Here is a 20,397-nt window from a genome sequence, read left to right on the forward strand (position 1 = left end):
AGGCCCTAGATTGTAACATGGTACCAGAGCACCTGTAACTAGCCTGGGAAGATTCCAAAACCTCTTCCTCTGACCTCGATTTTTGGATGTTGCTGCCTCTGGTGTACAGCCACTGTTAATAATATGTGCTTCGATCCTTCTTTGACAACATATGAAGGACAAATTGATTACTACTTCTCCCACGACTACCCAGAGCTTATGATCAAGAATTGCTGACTGATTCAGATCAAAATTTCTGCTGTTATTTCCTGCACAAGTCTGTTTTCGAGATCAAGACTGGTGCTATTACTTCTTGCTATTTGCTGCACAACACTGGCTGCCTGTTTAGGATCGAGACTGCTATTGTTACACTTCGCCAATGTCTCAATTCTTCTTTTAAGATTTGATCCGTCCTACACTGCTTCTTTGGGATTCTTTTACTTTTTCTGCAGTGATTGTGGCCCTATTTGGATCACACGTGTTACTGGCTGCCTTTTTTATTGGAGATCTGTGGATCTTCTGTATAATTACTAGTGCTACTGCCCTGTTTCGCTAAGTCTACTGCCTCAAAATAATTCTGCCAAAGCCATTATCAATACCTGCTGTTTCTATTGAATGCTTTAAGTAATTCAGTCTCTATGAAATTTTTTCTGCACATTCCACTGTGTCCTACTTGTCTGAATCACCTGCAGCCCGCAAGTAGGATGCATCCCCGTGTGTGCCGGAATAACTGTTTTCTCTTTCCTTCCTTCTTATTCTATTATTATTCCCTTCCTATGAGTTTCTTCTCCCTCTTTCCCTGCAACCCAGATCCTTCTCAGGTTTCCCCTTCTTCACCCTGTCTTCTCTTCCCTTCTTGCCTCTCTCTTCTTCCCCTCCTCTTATGAGTTTTCTTCTCCCTCTTCCCCTACGATTTTGATTCTTATCAGGTCACCCCTTTCCCCCGCCCCCCCCCCCCCCAGTCTTTTCTTTCCTTCTTTCTTCTCTCTTCTTCTTCTTCTCCTCATATGAGTTTCTTGTCTCTTTTCCCCTACAATTCTAAATCTTCTCAAGTTTCCCCTTCTTCCCCACATATTAGAAATTTCGGTTGAAATTATAGAAATTTCGACAAAAAATGCCTGCATTTTTTAAAAACGAAACGAAAAAATCAATTATTTCGGAAAAGTTACAAGTTTCGATCGAAACGATATGAAATTCGTATCGGGTCGAAACATTACACTCAGGTTATAACATAACCGATTTCGTGCAGAACCTGCGAAATAACGCAGGTTCCACCAGTTTCGACCCTAAACCCCTTTTTTCCCATTTCTCTTGCATTCAACCCTCATTTCACCTCATTTTAGCAGCTCCTTTGCATTCCTTCTTCAATCTTGCTCCTCCATTGTTGAGATTTTGAAAATCAAAGAAGGTGAGTTAACAGACTTCTCTATTTTTTATTTTTGTTTTGTTAAGGCTTAAATCAACTTAGATTGCTTTAAATTAAAGTATGTCTAGTCTAGAGTGTTGATGTCAAAAATACTTTTTGGTTTTTCCTAGTATTTTTTTATTTTTTTTTTATTAAAATTATTTTGTAAATTATATATATATATATGAGCTTCAAATGAACCCCAAAAAAAAAAAGTTATGAGCTTCACATTAATGTATGTGAGAGTTCAGACACCATATTGTTGTGATAGTGTTGAATCAAATTTTTTTCTGTTAATTATCTATATTTACTATATTTAATATACATTTAAATAATTTTTAAAATATTTAAATATTAAGACACGTACCAATTAATTTATGTTTTAAATTTAAAAATAGGAGAGTATTAGTGGAAGCATGTATGCAATTTTTGGAGCATGTTGTGGAGCTTTTAAAGATAATTAGTGCGTATTTTATATATTTTGAAATTATTTGGATATTAAAAAAATACTTATTCATTTTTGTTTTATATTTAAAAATAGGAGGTTATTATTAAAAGCATGTATGTAATTTTTGGAGCATATTGTGGAGTTTTTCAATATACATAGTGTGTATTTTTTATATCAATCACTCTCTTTCAAAGATGTCAAACATAACTTGGCAACACAGGAGGCCACTAATAGCTGATAGGAAGAAGAGTGAGAGCAATTACCGCAAGAAACAAATAGGAGAAGGAGGGGCCACTAGACTGAAGGTGCATCTAGCTGGGGGAAATATGGATGTAGTAGGATGCCAAAAGGTGCCCTCAGAGGTCAAGAAGGCAACAGCCTCATACTTGGCTAGGGGAAAGTAAAAGAGGAAAGAGAAGAGAACACAAGAGGGAGGAGTTCAAGAATGCATGCCTAAATGACCTTCCAAAGCTAGAGGATTATGATCCAGAGGAGCCAAGAAAGTATGGATGTAACCCTGACCTCTGTCCAAACAGATCTGGAGGGCGATGATGATGTGTAAAGAGCAGGCGAGGGTTGATGACATAAGGATGCAACAAAGTGTTATGGGTTGTGGGTCCTTTAGAGAGCTAGCAGGTCTGGGAGTCACAGGCTGCTCCCAAGTTCCTATGAGGAGGAGTCAAAGTGTGAAGCAAGAGGTTCCTATCCCACGGGCCCCAACAAGGGATCGAGCTTCCTCAACACATGCTACAGATCCGAATCTGAAAAAAACTGAAGATTTTTCGCAATGATCCAACACTATTTAGGAGGCCTGAGCAAAAGCAGAGAAAGTTGAAGCACTTATGGGGGAGTGTGAAGGAGAAAGTGGGAATGGCTTTCTCCAAATGGGCTATGTACCCTAGTATTCCAGCACATACAGTCCAAGGGCCCTACTATAGGGATATGATTGAGGAGATAGGCAAGGCTGAGACAAGTGTACAAGGGACCACTCCATACGAGATATATAATGTCTATTTGTCTAAGCACAAAGAGGACTTAAATGAGTATATTAATGAATTAAAGGCCATATGGGCTTATTATGGAGTGACTGTGATGGGCATGGTAAAAAATTCAAGGAAAACTCAAGTTTCGACCGGGTGAAAATGGGAAACTTGGGAAATTTCGAGGAAACCGAGGACTTTTCCGTACAAGTTTCGACATCAGTTTTCGACAGGTTTTAAAGAGTATTTTGGGGTGGGATCCTGTATTTAAGCTAATTAGAGTATAAAGAATACATTTGTTGTATTTTGCTAAAAAAATCAATGTAGATATGTCATTCAATGTACATAACATCAATGTAGAGTTGTCCAAAAAATACATTATAAACTTAACTACTTAAGCACATAACATTCAATATATAATTTCTAACTTCAAAATAGTTGACAATAAAAGGAAAATACAACTTAGTGTTAAGAGGAGTGCCAAGAGTGGATTCATCCTGTGAGCTGAGTAGTACTATGCCTGTAACATCCTCTCCTCCAACCAACAAACATAAACATCCCATGACATTTTATGCCTATGGTTGTCAAGTTAATCGACAACTGTAACTTTATGAGTCTGGTCATCAATATGCTTAAGATAACCAACTGAAGGAATACGCACTTTCGATAGGAAAGTCCTGATGGAGGGGGTATTTGGGAAAACATGAAATAAACAAAAAAATTGAAAATTTGGAAAGTCCCAAGTTTCCACAAAATTTCCCCGGTTTCCACGAAATTTCCCAGATTTCCACGAAATTTCCCAAGTTTCCATGAAATTTCCCAAGTTTACACAAAATTTCCCAAGTTTCCTACGAAATTTGGGAATTTTTTTTCCTCATGAACCAGTTGGTCCAACTGGGTTGAACCAAGTTTCGACGAAATTTCGATAGTTTTAATCAAAACTGAGGACTTTTTTTCAGTCCCCATGAGTTTCGTTTCGCATTTTCCAAAATGGAAAATTTCGATGGAAATTTTGCAAGTTTTGATGGAATTTTGTTCTATGGTGATGGGTGATGGTTTGACTAGTCCCACTAAAAAGTCCATCATAAATTTCATGTTGAATTGTGATGGAAGGACAGTGTTCCTCAAGTTAGTAAATGCATCCGGTGAAAAGAAGAATGCAAAATACATTTATAAATTATTAAAGCAAATGGTGAAGGAGGTTGGAGTGGAGAATGTGATCCAAATTGTGATTCATAATGATGGCTCCAACTTTAAGAAACCTTGATGCAAGGGAACCCCAAGTATCAAAACATGTTTATACTTCTAGTACTATTTTTTTTTTTTTTAAATACATATATTTACATTAAATGTACACTTTATAACTTTGTATTAATGCCTTAATGGACAGATATAAGCTTCTTTGGACTCCATGTGCTGCTCACTGCATTGACTTAATGCTAAAGGACATTGAAAAAGTCAAGTTTGTGAAGAAGACCATGCAGCAAGCCCGATAAGTTAGCACCTTCATATATAACCACACATGCATTAAAGATGATGAGGGACAAGTGTCAAGGTGACTTAGTGAGGCCAGGCATAACTAGATTTGCTACCAACTGGATAGCACTGCAGAGCTTTGAGAGTAGGAAGACTGGCCTTAAGAGCGTGTTTGCATCAGAGCAATGGTTTAACTAGGAGGGTCCTTCATCCGTAGGAGGAAGGAGAGCACAATTGACCATACTCTATGACAATTTCTGGAATAATGTGAGAATAGTGGCAAAGATGCTTGAGTCTATGGTGCATGTGTTGAGGATGGTAGATCAGCAGAGAAGACTTACTCTACCCCACATATGGGCTGCAGTAGATAGGATGAAGTAACAAGTTGCTCAGGTCTATCCACACTGCAACAAGAATATCCTCGACATCATCCAAGTTAGATGGGAGTCTATGTTGCAGCATCCACTGCATAAGGTTGGTGAGTTGTTAAGTCTAGGAATTAATTTAATTTTCATTATGTTATCACACTATTGAGTATTGACTATTATTCCCTCTTATTTTTGTTTTTTCTTACACAGCATACTATTTAAATCCCAAGTACCATTACAAAGACAATCTTAGGATGAGGCAAGATTTGATGGATGCCATCCAAACTGTAGTAGAGAGGTTGGAACCGGATCCATCTAAACAAGCAATCATCCTTATGGAGGCGAGATAGTGACTTGATATTTACAATTTATAGTTTTATACTAAGTTATTAAGTATTAACCTAATTGTTTTTTTTTTCTTTATATATTAGACATATTAGATAAAGGAATTTAGGGATCCCACTGGGAGCTTCAGTTGTTCCATGGTCGTATTGGGACGGGAATCCGCCCCTGTGGGTAAGTTAATTCATTATATATTTAATTATTATATTTTACCTTTAACTTAGTTATTTAAGGATTGAAATGACTTGGAGTTTATGTTTGTTGCAGCTCAATGGTGGTTGCAATTTGAACGCGGCTCACCCCACTTAAGTAAGATTGCAAGCAAAGTGCTCTCCCTGACATGTTCTGCCACTGGTTGTGAGCGAAATTGAAGCACCTTCAGCCTCATCCACTCAAAGAGGCGCAACCGATTAGGTGTAAAGCGTCTAGAGGACCTTGTCTACTTACACTATAATATGAGACTGATGAAGGATCATATTAGACAGGGGATGGACAGAAAGAGTAACAATATCGAGTTGGCCGACATATTTGAGATGGATGATGATGATAATCCAATAGTTGAATGGATCAGGGATAGTGGAGAGCCTTTGCTAGATGAGGAGGGAGGCCATCCCAGTAGACAGATTGCAGAGGAGATGGGGGCTGATGTGGAGGACTTCATGGCCTAGGAGGGGAGTGCACATGCATTGCCCGCCCGTCCCTTCGTGCTACACCCTAATGCATCTACCCAAAGTGAGGATTTGATTGTCTAGTCCGACATTGAGGATGATGCGACTCAAGACCTCGACAATGACTATGATAGTGATGATGATGACGATGGAAGGGATGAGGAGGGTGTTGGACCTCGTGATCAGGATTCAGCTGATCCTAGGGACAGACCATTAGCACTAGCAATACGTGAGAGTCAGGGAGGGGGAGGACGACCATTGAGATTCATAGATGAGAGTCAGTTCACACACGCGACGCAAGATTCAGACCATACTTGAGCTTCATCTCAAGGCAAAAATGTTTCCTCAACATATTTGAGGAAGGGGAAGGGGAGATAAAATGGATATAGCACGATGGGATCTTGAGATTGATGAACATGGATGATTCCAAAGACTCCACCTCCGAAGGATCTGGATGGCATAGGCCTGCAGAGTCCTTATATGATATTGCTAGGGAGAGTATTGGTTCTATTGGGTCGACTTATGGAGCTTATGGTTATTACCTTATGGAGTCCCTTTAGGCTATCAGACTCAGGTTCAGCCACCAATGGAGCCTTATAGTATGGTGTCCCTGCCCTTGTTGACAACCAAGGTGTTCCTTTATTTGTTAAACAGATCTTCCACTCTATACCATTGCCACCACCAGTCTTTCCATATGCAATTAAGCCAATTCCTTATCTGGAAATTCACAACTTCCCACCATCAGGACATCTTAGGCATGTGGATAAGGTTACATACAGAGCTGCAGTTGCCGACCATGTCGACAACTATATGGGGCAAACATCATGGGACTTGTATTGCCATTTGTATGGGGTGCAAAGGGAAGAGGGAGACATGGAATAGAGTAGACTTGTAATTGGTAATATTCTCACTTCTTCTCATATATACTCTATACTTGAATGTTACATTTTCAATGATTTTTTTTGGTAAGCCATTAGTTCCATAGAGTTTATTATGCTTGAAATTACTAGTATGCAAGAATCCAAATCATTTTGAGTCCATATGAGTCTCGAAACTGAAGTTCAAAACTTCAGCAAAGGAATAACAAGTTTCAACTGAAATTTCGGTCGAAACCTGGAAATTTTGGCCTTTTCCAGGGTCAAAATTCCTGTTTCGACCGATATTTTTTCCTTGCTTCCCATCTTGTCATCTTTTCCATCTTTTCTGCTTTACTCTATACCCCATCGATGAGTACCAAAGAGGGACATTCATCACCATCTTATTACCCCAACATCTGCAAAAAGCCTTTCTCATTCTTGGAAAGCATGACTTTAAAAGGTCCTCATGCCCATTTAAGTGTCTCTAATCCTTTTTCTCCCATTTTGGGTTCTACGTTTCTACCTCTCACTCCTACTTTATATACCACATAGCCTTCACACTGTCTATAGTCTAGATCACTTGGATTCACCTTTCCTAACCACATTTTTACCCTTAAAACATCAACATTTTCCTCAATAAGTCCTATCGGTTCCATATTACGTCATCCCTTAAATCGCAAATCAAGCATTGGGCTTTCAAAGCTCTTGTGACATTGTTACTTCTATTGAATTTTAAGAAGCCAAAATCCCCTTTATAGAGGTTATGCTGTCGAAAGTGAAAGTAACCTGAATCCATCTGATACAGTTGTCAAACTCTTTCCGTGAGAGAGAGAAAGAAATTCACCTTTCATTTCCACCCGACCCAAGAGACATCCCAAATTTCACATTTCACGCATTTTCTTCAATTTATTGGTATATACTTCTACTTCTTCCCTTATTCTTGGCATATTAATAGATCAATAAATTAATACATAGTAGTTTTTAAAGTAGCCTAATCATTTGTATCCAATGATTATCATACATCACGTTCTCCTTACAGGTCAACTATAAGGCTTATCATTACAAGAAAATATTCAAAAATTAGTATTTAGTGGGAATGCCAGTGTAACTTGATGAGTCAGGGGGCTATTACCTTCCCATCCACCATAGTTGTTAAGGTGTCACCTAGGTGTCGACGTGCACTTGGAGGGCTTAAGGCAGCTATTGCTTCATTAGTAGCCCATAAGGCATTTGCCTCAAGAGCCTAGGACGCCATATACCCCAAGGCAACCACCTTATGGGCTATTTAAATTCCAAAAAAAAAAGATGCCAAATCGAAGACTGATAATTCATTTACAATTAGATTCCAATTGGGAATTAACTACTCATTGGACCTAATATGCATCACTATAATATACTACATGGGATCAAATTATTATATTAATTAGAAGAACGAGAGAAAAAAAAAGGCAATCGAATGACTTGAACTGTAAAGACTAAATCAAGTGCCCTAAACAAACTCTCATAGAACTCTTCCTCTCAAACTTGATTGCCGATGATTGCAGTGACCAGCGACAGAGACCGAGACGCAGCGACTGCCGACTTCTTTCTTTCTAGTTTCTACTCTCTCCGGCAGCTTCTTTCTTCTGCTTTTTCCTCTCTTTTTTTCCCTTTAAAAACTTGGTACAAACCTGAAACCTCTTGTTACTCAAGTTGCAGCACTGGTAGTCAAGTAACTCCAGTTGCAGCAGCTGCGACATTCCGACGTCTTTGCATAACTTCATCTCAAGCGAAGCGATGCCTAAATCTTCTTCATTCTCTGTGTTTTTTTGTTTTTTTGTTTTTTTTTTTTTTTCCCCTCTTTAATTGGGGATTTTGTCAAGCCAAATAATCTTAACAAAATCCATCATCGATTTGCAGTAAACTCCAGCAATTTTTGGATGTTTGTTCACCATCTTCTCAAGCGAAGGTATGTCTCTAGCCAATTTTTTTTTTTTTAAACTCTGTTATCTATTTCCAGAAATAAACAATGCTTAGTCAGGGAGTTCGTATGACTTGTTATTGAATACCCTCATGCTCTGAGCCTCTAATTGTTGCTTCTGATATTCTCAGGCCTTTTTTTGGGTGTTTGGTGACAGCATGTCTCCGGCCAATTTTTTTTTCTTTTTTAAACTCTATTATATGTTTCCAGAAATAAACAATGCTTAATCAAGGACTTTATATGACCTGTTAATGAATACCCTTATGCTCTGAGCCTCTAGTAGTTGCTTCTGAGATTCTCGGCCACTTTTTTTTAATACTCTGTTTTCATAAATGCATAATCAATATGATCTGCCATTAGGGACTTTGTATGACTTGTTATTGAATGCCCTCATGCTCTAAGCCTTTAGTAGTTGCTTTTGAGATTCTCGGCCAATTTTTTTTTTAAGACGCTGTTTTCAGAAATGCTTAATTAGTATGATCCATGGAACAAAATTCAATCGATATGGTTGATATATCGATCGGAATGTTTGCAAAAATTGAAATCGAAACGAAATGTAGTTGTAGGAACAAAAAGTGTACATATCGTTTCATATCGACCGATACGAGTCGATACGGTCGATACGAGTCGATACGAGTCGATATTTCGGCCCGATATGGTATCGGGCCGAAATGATGCCTGCATAATTTATAAAATATCCAAATCGAGCTCATTTTCGACCTAGCGACGCTATTTCGACATATCGAGCGATATAGCCCTTGTCATTTCAAGCTGTGTTTGAAATTTTTGCTGATTTCTCTTGCTTTCATCCCCTTCTACACCTAATTTCTAGTATTCCATTTCCTTCAAACACTTGATTTGCTCCTCCATTTGTGCATTTTCTCAAATCTTGCAAGGTGAGTAACCAACTTCCTCATTTTTTTATTTTTGTTTCATTTGTGCCTTAAATCATATTAGATTGCTTTCAAATTTATGTATGTTTACTTTAGAGTGTTGATCTATGAATTTGTAGAGTCAAAATTATTTTTGGACTCTTCCTACTATTTTTTTATTTTTCTGTTGTAAAATTATTTACTAAATTATGTATATTGCTAAAAATGTATATGTATAGTACATGTATAAGCTTCAAATGAATGTATGTGAGAGTTGAGACACCATATTGACATGATGGTGTTGAATTAATTTTTTTTTCTGTTAATTATGTAATTTTACTGTATTTAATATACATTTAAATTATTAAAAAAAAACTAATTAATTTCTGTTTTAAATTTTAAAATAGCGAAGTATTAGTGGAAGCATGTATGCAATTTTTGGAGCATATTGTGGATATTTTTAAGATAGTTTGTGTGCATTTTATATATTTTAAAATTATTTATATATCAAAAAATACTTTTATAGTTATACATATATTTTTTTTATATTTAAAAATGGGAGGTTATTATTAGAAGCATGTATGTCATTTTTGGAGCATATTGTGGAGCTTTTCAAGATACTTAGAGTGTGTTTCTTGTATCAGGCACTCTCTTTTAAAGATGTCAGACATAGCTTGGGAACATGGGAGGCAACTAACAGCTGATAGGAGGAAGAGCGAGTGTAATTATTGTAAGAAACAAATAGGAGGAGGTGGGGCCACTAGATTAAAGCTGCATCTAGCTAGTGGCAACAGGGATGTAACAGGGTGCCCAAAGGTGCTCGTAGAGGTCAAGAGGGCAATGGCCTCATATATTACTGGTGGAAAGCAAAAGAGGAAAGAGAAGAGAACACAGAGGGATGAGTTCGAGGATGCTTGCTTAGATGACCTTTCAGGTCCTGAGGATTATGGTAGGGATGAGCCAGGAGACAGTGACCCTGATCTAGAGGCCGGTCAGCTGAGGAGGGCGATGATGATGAGTAGGGAGCAACAGAGGATTGATGACATGAGGAGGCAACAGAGGGGTCTAGGTTGTGGGTCCTCTAGAGAGCCAGTAGGTATGGGAAGCACAAGTGGCTCCCAAGTCCCTATTAGGAGGACTCAGAGTGTGAGGCAAGAGGCTCCTATCCCACGGGCCCCTACAAGGGGTCGAGCTGCGTCAGCACGTCCTACAGATCCGGATCTTGAGATTCTTCGCAATGATCTGGCCCTATTTAGGAGGCCTGAGCACCCTATTTAGGAGGCCTGAGCAAAAGCAGAGGAAGTTGAAGCACTTATGGGGGAGTGTGAAGGAAAAAGTGGGGATGGTTTTCTCCAAATGGGCCTATTACCATAGTATTCCAGCACATATAGCCCAGGGGCCCTATTATAGAGATATGATTGAGGAAATAGGCAGGGTTGGGAGTCGTGTACAGGGCCCCACTCCATATGAGATACATAATGTGTATTTGCCTAAGCATAAAGAGGACTTAAATGAGTACATTAAGGGATTAAAGCCCATGTGGAATCATTATGGAGTGACTGTGATGGCTGATGGTTGGACTGGTCCCACTAGACAGTCCATCATCAATTTCATGTTGAATTGTGATGGGAGGACAGTGTTCCTCAAGTCAGTAGATGCATCCGATGAGAATAAGGATGCAAAATACATTTACAAATTATTGAAGCAAGTGGTGAAGGAGGTTGGAGTGGAAAATGTGATTCAAATTGTGACTGATAATGGCTCCAACTACAAGAAAGATGGGTTGAAGATGCAAGAGAACTCCAGGTATTTAAACATATAGTATTAATTTTCATTTGTAAATACGTATATTTACATTACACATATATGTACACTTTATAACTTTGTATTGATGGCTTGATGCCTTGATGGATGGACAGATATAAGCTCATTTGGACTCCTTGTGCTGCTCACTGCATTGACTTAATGTTGAAGGACATTGGAAAGGTCAAGCTTATGAAGAAGACCGTGGAGCAAGCTCGACATGTTAGCACCTTCATATATAACCACACCTATGCATTAAGGATGATGAGGGACAAGTGTCAGGGTGAGTTAGTGAGGCCAGGCATAACCAGATTTGCTACTAATTGGATAGCACTGCAGAGCTTTGAGAGTAGGAAGACTAGCCTTAGGAGTATGTTTGCATCAGAGGAGTGGTTTAACTGGGAGGGTTCTTCATCAGTGGGAGGAAGGAGAGCACAGTTGACCATACTTGATGAGACTTTCTGGCACAATGTGAGAATAGTGGTGAAGATGCTTGAGCCTATGGTGAATGTGTTAAGGATGGTAGATCAGCAGAGAAAACCTACTCTAACACACATATTTGCTGCAGTAGAGGGGATGAAGCAACAAGTTGCTCAGGTCCACCCACGCGGCAACAAGAAAGTCCTTCAAATCATCAACATTAGATGGGAGTCTATGTTGCAGCATCCACTACATAAGGTTGGTGAGTTGTTAAGTCTAGTATTTAATTTAATTTTCATTATGTTATCACACTATTAAGCATTAACTATTCCCATTTTATGACATACTCTTTCTTACATAGCATACTATTTAAATCTCAAGTACCATTACAAGGACAATCTTGGGATGAGGCAAGATTTGATGGATGCTGTCCAAACTGTAGTGGAGAAGTTCGAACCAGATTCAACTAAACAAGCACTCATCCTTATGGAAGTGAGATAGTGATTTGAATCATTTGATATTCACAATTCATAGTTTTATACTAAGTCATTAACCTAGTAACTAGTTATTGTTTTTTCTCTTTATATATTAGATAAAGGCTTTTAGGGATGCCACTGGGAGCTTCGGTCGTGCTGTGGCCGTAGCGGGACAGGAAACCGCCCCTGCGGATAAGTTCATTCATTTATTTCATAATACATTTAATTATTATATTTTATCTTTAATTTAGTTATTTAAGTATTAAAATGACTTGGAGTCTATGTTTGTTGCAGCTGAGTGGTGTTGCAATTTGGACGTGATTCACACAACTTGAGTAGGATTGCAAGCAAAGTGCTCTCCCAAACATGTTCTGCCATTGGTTGTGAGCGAAACTGGAGCACCTTCAGCCTCATTCACTCAAAGAGGCGCAACCGATTGGGTGTGAAGCGTCTAGAGGACCTTGTCTACATACATTATAATATGAGACTGAGAGAGGATCATATTAGACAGGAGGATGGACAGAGAGAGCACCAATATTGAGTTGGCCGCCATATTTGAGATGGATGATGATGATAACCTAGTAGTTGACTGGATCAAGGATAGTGGAGAGCCATTGCTGGATGAGGAGGGAGGTCGTCCCAGTAGACAGATTGCAGAGGAGATGGGGGCTGATGTGGATGAGTACATGGCCCAGGAGGGGAGGGCACACGCAGAGCCCGCCCGTCCCTTCCTGCCACACCCTAGTGCATCCACCCAGAGTGAGGATTTGATTCTCTGGTCCGACACTGAGGATGAGGTGACTCAGGCCTCCGGCAATGACGACAATGGTGGTGATGATGACGATGGCGATGACGGTGATGATGGAGGGGATGAGGAGGGTGTGGGACCTCGTGATCAGGATTCAGCTGATCTTAGGGACAGACCACCACCACCACCAGTACATGAGAGTCAAGAGGGGGGAGGACGACCACCGAGATTCACAGGAGAGAGTCAGTTCACCCACGCGACACAGGATTCAGACCATACTGGAGCTGCATCTCGAGGCAAAAATGTTTCCTCTACATATTCGAGGAAGGGGAAGGGGAGACAGCACTACTGAAGCATAGAGGACACGCCATCATATGGGTCCTACCGTCCACCCGATGCCGAGAGCTTGGTGGGATCTATGAGATCGATGAGCATTGATGATGCTAGAGACTCCTCCACCTCCAGAGGATCCAAATGGCATAGGCCTGCACAGTCCTCATATGATACTGCTGTGGAGAGTATTGGTTCTACCAAGTCGACTTATGGTTATGGACCATATGGTGTCCCTCTTGGCTATTAGATTCAGGGTCAGGCCAGTCAGCCACTAGTGGAGCCTTATGGTTATGGAGCAGCCTATGGAGCTTATGGTGTCCCTCCCACTGTCGATTATCGGAGTCAGCCACTGGGACCTTATCAGTATCCTTATCCTTCTCCTAGTCCTGAGAGTCAGGGTGCTCTTTCATTTGTTGAGCAGATCTTCCACACTATTCCACAGCCACAAGGCCCACCACCACCAGTTCCTTTGGAGATTCGCAACTTCCCACCGTCAGGAAATCTTATGCATGTGGATGAGGCCACGTACAAAGATGCAGTTGTTGACTATGTCCAAAACTATATGGGGCAAACATCATGGGAGTTGTATTGTCATTTGTATGGGGTGCAGACATAAGAGGGAGACCTTGAGGCTTGAATAGAATAGACTTGTAACTTGTAAGTAATAACATTCCCGCTTCTTCTCTAATTCATGTACTATATACTTGAAATGTTGGATACTTGGATGTTAAATTTTCAGTAATTTTTTAGTAAACTAATACTTCTATAGTGTTTATTATGCTTGAAATAGGTAGTATGCAAAAATCCAAATCAATTTGAGTGCATTTGAGGCTCAAAATTGACTTTTCATGAATCAGATAAAAAGTATACAGTTTCGGTCGAAATTTCGACCTTTTTCAAGGTCAAAATTACCATATCGATCGAAATTTTTTCCTTGGTATGATTTGCCATTGGGTACTTTGTATGACTTGTTATTGAATGCCCTCATGCTCTAAGCCTATAGCAGTTGCTTCTGAGATTCTCAGCCTATTTTTTTTATTTTATTTTTTTTAATGCTTTGTTTTCATAAATGCTTAATCAATATAATTTGCCATTGGGGATTTTGTATGACTTGTTATTGAATGCCCTCATGTTCTCTGGTAGTTGCTTCTAAGATTCTCGGCCATTTTTTTTTTAAACTCTATTTTTAGAATTGCTTAATCAATATGATCTGCCATTGGGGACTTCGTATGACTTGTTATTGAATACCCTCATGCCCTGATAATTGCCTTTGAGATTCTATTACTTTCCTCATTTTGAAAAAGAATTAGAAGACACTCATGTGCGAATCGTGAAGCTTTGTGACTCTTGAAAATTTTGTAACAATGACATGACATTTGCTTAGTTCAACATAAAAGCTTCATAAATGTTCAATAATTTAATTGGCTTTGTAGTATCATTATTATTATTATTGTTTTTAATTTTGGCTGATTATATGTATATGTTTCATGTTTTTTATTTGTAGATATTTCCTAGTTATTTACAATGGCCTCAAGTGATAATCCGATGCCTATTGCCAGTGGGGATGAAGCAAGTTATGATCCCTCCAAAGACCCAAAGAGAAAGGCCAAGTGAAATGACCCGGGGTGGAAGTATGGGTATTGGTCAGACGTGGCTGATAGGAATATAATTAGGTGTACTTTGTGCAACAGAGACCTTAAGGAGGAATTAGAAGATTGAAGCAACATCTAGTGGGTGGATATAGGGATGTCACAAAGTGCACCAATACCACTGCAGTAGTTGCCCAAGAGTTGAATGCAGTTTTGTTGAAAAATAAGAAGAGGGTAGTTGTTACTGATTTAGATGATGAGTATGATGATGTTCAACATCTAGTGTTGGGTCTAAGGTGTCCTCCAAGAAACCAAGCTCTGGGACTGCATCAACGAGATTGGAAAGTGCCCTCATTAAGGCACCAATAAGGGGTCCTATCGATATGCACGTTAGACACACCCCATAAGAAATTGTTGATTACATGAGGGCAAAGGGTACTACTCAAACAATAATCTTGAATAGAATGAGATCCTCGGAAGAAAAGAAGCGAGTGGATAACCACATCGCTGATTGGGCGTATCAGTGTGGCATTCCATTCAATGTAGCTAAAGCTTAAAGCTTAAAGGTGATGGAAGAGTCTCCTGCACAAATATGGTTCTAGGTATAAGCTCCCAACTTACCATGAAGTCAAGGTGCCTTTATTGAAGAATTCGAAAGAAAAAACAATGGAGATGAGGAAAAGTTATGAAAGGTATTAGAAGATGTATAGATGCAAACTCATGTCTAATGGGTGGACTGATGAAAAGGGTAGGTGCCTTATCAATTTTCTTGTGAATTGTTCAAAGGGAACATTCTTCCTTGGTTCTGTGGATGCATTTAGCCATATGCAAGATGCAAAAATGCTTTTTGAATTATTAGATAATAAAGTATAAGAAATTAGGGAAGAGCATGTAGTTCAAGTGGTGACTGATAATGCCTCAAATTACAAAGCCAAAAGGGCATTATTAATAGGGGTGTAAACGGACCGGATTCGGATCGGATAGTGGTATATCCATATCCGCATCCTATTATATTCAGACGGATTTGGATAATATCCTATCGGTTTTCGAACGGATTCTGTCGGATTCGGATGATAATCGGATAGTTATTTTCTTAAGTAGATTCTTCTAAACAAACATGAATATAGATTGAATACAAGTTTTCGACTACTTGTTTACATCTTTACCTTTTTATTTGTGAGGGCTAGGTTTGAAATTTAAGAATTTAACAACTTTGGTAGCTATTTTAGTAAAAAATCTAGAAAAATAATCACATATTATAGGCATAAATTATAAAAATAAGAATAATAAATCTAAATAAGCAACTTAATCGGATAGTTTTATCGGACGGATAATATTCGATAAGAAAGGGGTATACCATATCCGCATCCTATTAATAATCGGACGGATTCGGATACCCCTAAACGGATGCGGATGCGAATTCGGAAACGGATTTCGGTTATCCATTTACACCCCTAATTATTAATGGAGAAGATGACTACATTATATTGGACTCCCTGTATAGCACATTGTCTTGATCTGATGCTAGAAGACATTGGGAATTTGAAACAATATAAGAGGGTGATAATTCAAGCAAAGAGAATTACCACTTTCATTTATAGGCAAACAAGATTGTTGGAGGCTTTGAGACAAAAGACAAATGGTAGGGATCTTGTGAAGGCTGCAGTGATTAGATTTGTCACTTCATTCTTGCACTCCAAAACAAGGATGACTTAAGGCACTTATTAATTTCTGAGGAGTGGACAAAATTCAATTTGCTTAAGATAGAAGCACAGAAGAAAGTAAATGAAACAACATTTGCTACGACATTTTGGCATAGTGTGGAAGATTGCATTAAAGCATCAAAACTTCTTATGATTGTATTGGGATTTTAAATGTTGATGAAAGACCCGCATTGCCTGAATTGTTTGTAGTCATGCAAGAGGCTAATAGAAGAATAAAGGACAATTTTGGAGGCAAAGAACAACTCGGGAAAAAAATCATACAAATAATTGATAGGCGATGGGAGTGTCAGATAGAGCCTCTATAAGGTGTAGCCTTATTTTTGAATCCTAGGAAGTTCTAGAATTAAAATGTTGTGGATGATTATGAGTTGATTAGTTCTCTCCAAACTTATTTCAATGAACTTGTTCCAAGACTAGTGCCCAATGCAAATCTACAAGATAAGGCATTCCACCAGGAAAGTGAATACAACCACGTTAAAGGTCCTTTCTCCACAAGTATGGCTATCAAACAGCGAAGAAATATGGATCCTCGTAAGTTTTTACTTGTATGCTTTTTGTTTTTAGTTATACTTATTTTGTTTGTAACTCTAATTTATATATATATATATATATATATATATATATATATATATATATATATATATATAGATATTAAAGTTACTTGGCGGGATACACAGGGAGGAAATGCTTTTGAGCTTACAAGGATTGCACAGAGGATATACTAGGCCTTTGTTGTTCCTCTTTTGGTTGTGAACAAAATTGGAGCACATTTGAGTTTGTACGTATTAAGTGATTTACGTATTTAAAATACTTTTTAAGTTTGAATTTTGGAAGAATGACTATGGATTCTAATGAGGACATCAGTGAGCAATTCCGAGTTTACCGGCAATGCCGACGTAGAGATCATCCCACGACAGCATCTATGTGGATGGATGATGAGTTCGGAGGTTATCGGATTGCTAGGATCTTATGGTTCAATGAGAAACACTGCTCATAGGCAGTTTGTCATGTTATTTCCTTAGTCTTAGTGGGTTGGATAGTAGTTTGCTATTAAAATATTTTAATTTCATGTTTGAGTCTTTATGGGCTGGGCCTAAAGTCTATTTTTGCCCAATTTTGAATTATTTTGAATTTGGGTTATTTTTACTACTTAAGTTGGGGTTATTTTGGGAATTAAACATGTAGGGTTGGGAGGGATCAATTTTTTTTATTTAAACCCTGTATGGAATTCGTTTTTGGCAATGAATAAAAGAATTAGAAAAGAAGAACTCACACTGCTCTCTCTGTCTCTCTCTCTCTCTCTCTCTCTCTCTCTGGCGGAACCAGCTCTTCCCTCTCTCTCCAGCCAAGATCAGCAGGTAACGTTATCTCCCCCTAAATATTTCTCATTTATTCTTTGGCAGTAGTTTTCTTTAAAACAAAAACTTTGTAAGACACCCTTTACATTGTTAATTGCTAAATTCCTTGTTAGAAATCTGATATTGATTAGGACAGCTCTATTTTTTAAGTTTCTTAATCCCCTTGCATTCAATTTAGTGTTATGGTGCTAAGATCCCCATTTCCTTGTTTCACTATTGATTCTTGTTTAGTTGTGCTTATCAGTTAGGACTTATTATGTTTCTTTCTCTACTTTAGTTGTCTTACATGCATGATTAATCAGAATTCAAGTGCTGCAATTCCTTTCTTTACTATCTGTCAAGAATAAGTGTTTAATTCTAAGAGTCTAGTAGCCCACTTTATAGGTCCCCTAGTTTCTAGGGTTCTCCTACATCAGATTCTCTTCAATCGCTTATGAATCAAATTCACACCAAGAAGAGGAATAGGCTAAAACATGAGTGGTTGAATGATCTAGTTTTTATTTAGTACAATCGCCATCTTCAAGAAAGGTTCAATGAAAGGTGATTGCAGAATAGAAATTATGATCCCCTACTCCTTGATGAGCTTAACTGGAGCAGTGAGTGGATGGTTAGTCAGCCTAACGGTTTAGCCCATCCTAAGGGTGATCTTACTTGGAGCACTGCTGATAGAGCTACTCACGTCGCAGGTCTTTGGAGAGGGTAGTTGACGAACATGACTCTAAGTCTAATGGAGACATAAAACAAGTGGAAGATTTGTCTAATGATGAGAATATTGTAGATGATTATGGTTTGAGGTCTAGGACAAGTACCTCTTCGGAGCAACAACTTGGAGAAGATCTCCCACTTGCTACTAATTTGCTTGATGATGACTATAACTAGTTGATTTATAACCTTTCTTGGGAATTTTGGATATGGATTATGGATTTTTATTGGGAATTTTGGATATGGATGTTTTGTTATATTTGGGGTTTGGACTTTAGATTTTATATACAAGTGGCGTTGTTTGCTTAAATATTTAAAACTTTGTACTTGGATATTTGGTTATATGCTTTGTTTCATTTTCTTCTTCTACTTCTACTTATGAGGATATTTGGCTATATGTTTTATTTCATTTTCTTCTCCTATTTCTTAATACTAGACAATGGCAGATGAGGATTGCTTGGCAACATGGAGTCCTTATGGACCTAAGAAGAAACGTACATGTGGTACAGTCATCCATGGAGGTAAAAGAAGGTTCAAGCAACACTTGGTTGGAGGTTTTGTAGATACACCCAAGTGCCGCCAAGTCCCTCCTCAGGTGCAGGAAGCTATTCCTGAAAAGTTAAAATCAAGTGGAATTGGCTAGAGCTCAACAACATAGAGGAGCTATAGGTGCTGGTGGAGGTGGAGTCGCAGGTGGTGCTAGTGCTGGTGTTGGTAACGTTTAATGAATGTATGTTGTCTATTGTTTTGCTTATGCATATATATATTTACTATTTAGTCCCATTTTATTGTATCTTGATTCTTGAATTCAATTGTTAATGATAGTATGGTGCTTGGAATTTACTTAGGACCTACTATGTGTGGTTTGTAGTATGTTGGATGACTTAAGGTAGGCTAACGTTAGTTATTTTATTATATTAGATAAGATATGATAGATTTGAATATTGAATTCAAATGAATTCAGATCACCGGACCTGATTTGTATCTGTGTCCGGTCATCCATATCTGGTATTTTCATACATTTTTCCGATTATTCATCCAAAAAAAAAGATATGACAAATTTATAATGAACTAGTGTATGAGATGTACACTAAAAGTTTCACTTAATAACACCTCAACCGCCTAAAAAGGGCCTAGGAGGGCGCCTCGTTGACTCATTGCCTCAACTAGCCTAAACCGCCTCGCATCACCTCGTTGCCGTGACAACTATGTCATCCACAAAACCTAACTGCTTACCTAGACTCTTTGACCAGACCAATGGAATCAGGTAGTCCTTACTGTTTCTCATAGGTTAGGTTACCATTCAATGGGTCATCCGCCTAAATACTAAGTAGCGAATCCTAATATACATTAAGTATTATCCTGAAACTCATTCTTGATAGTAAATCAGATAAAGAACCCAATGACCAAGGGCCACATACAAGCCACCCCAATCATCAGGGCAGGCGGGAGGAAGGTGAGAATGTGACACCTCTCCCTCTGTGGGGTTAGTTGGCCATACCCTCACCTTCTAGCCATGGTTGATAATCAGCATATCTTCTCTTTTTTTTTTCTTTTTTTTTGGCGGGGGGGGGGGGGGGGGGTTAATTGCCTTCAACACTTGATGATTGTAAAAGTAAAACCACCCCACCTGGAGTATGCGTCCTACAAACAAAAAGTGAGAAAAGACCATGGTGGTTGTTAACCTCCCAAATTTTACAAGTAGAGCAGCAAACCCAAAAACAAAACTTCATCCATTAGGGGCAATCTGAGCATACAGCAGCCTGTAATACCTTGACACATCATTTATCACTAATCAAGTGGAAATTGGAGGCCTGGTTTGAACTTGTGCCGTAGCCATAAAAGCACTTTCTTGGGACCCTAGGACAGATGCTCAGGGGAATGGAATA

At 38.6% G+C, this 20,397-nt stretch overlaps 1 protein-coding gene across 3 annotated transcripts in view; it reads right to left on the reverse strand.

The window, feature by feature from the left end:
- LOC149024227 (SOUL heme-binding family protein) overlaps positions 1–20,397 on the reverse strand; it is a 47,890-nt gene that overhangs the window by 12,870 nt on the left and 14,623 nt on the right. The window lies entirely within an intron of this gene.

Source organism: Hakea prostrata, chromosome 2 (genome assembly GCF_041222555.1).
Source record: "Hakea prostrata isolate BN-2017 chromosome 2, UWA_Hpros_2, whole genome shotgun sequence".
NCBI classification, from domain to species: Eukaryota; Viridiplantae; Streptophyta; class Magnoliopsida; order Proteales; family Proteaceae; genus Hakea; species Hakea prostrata.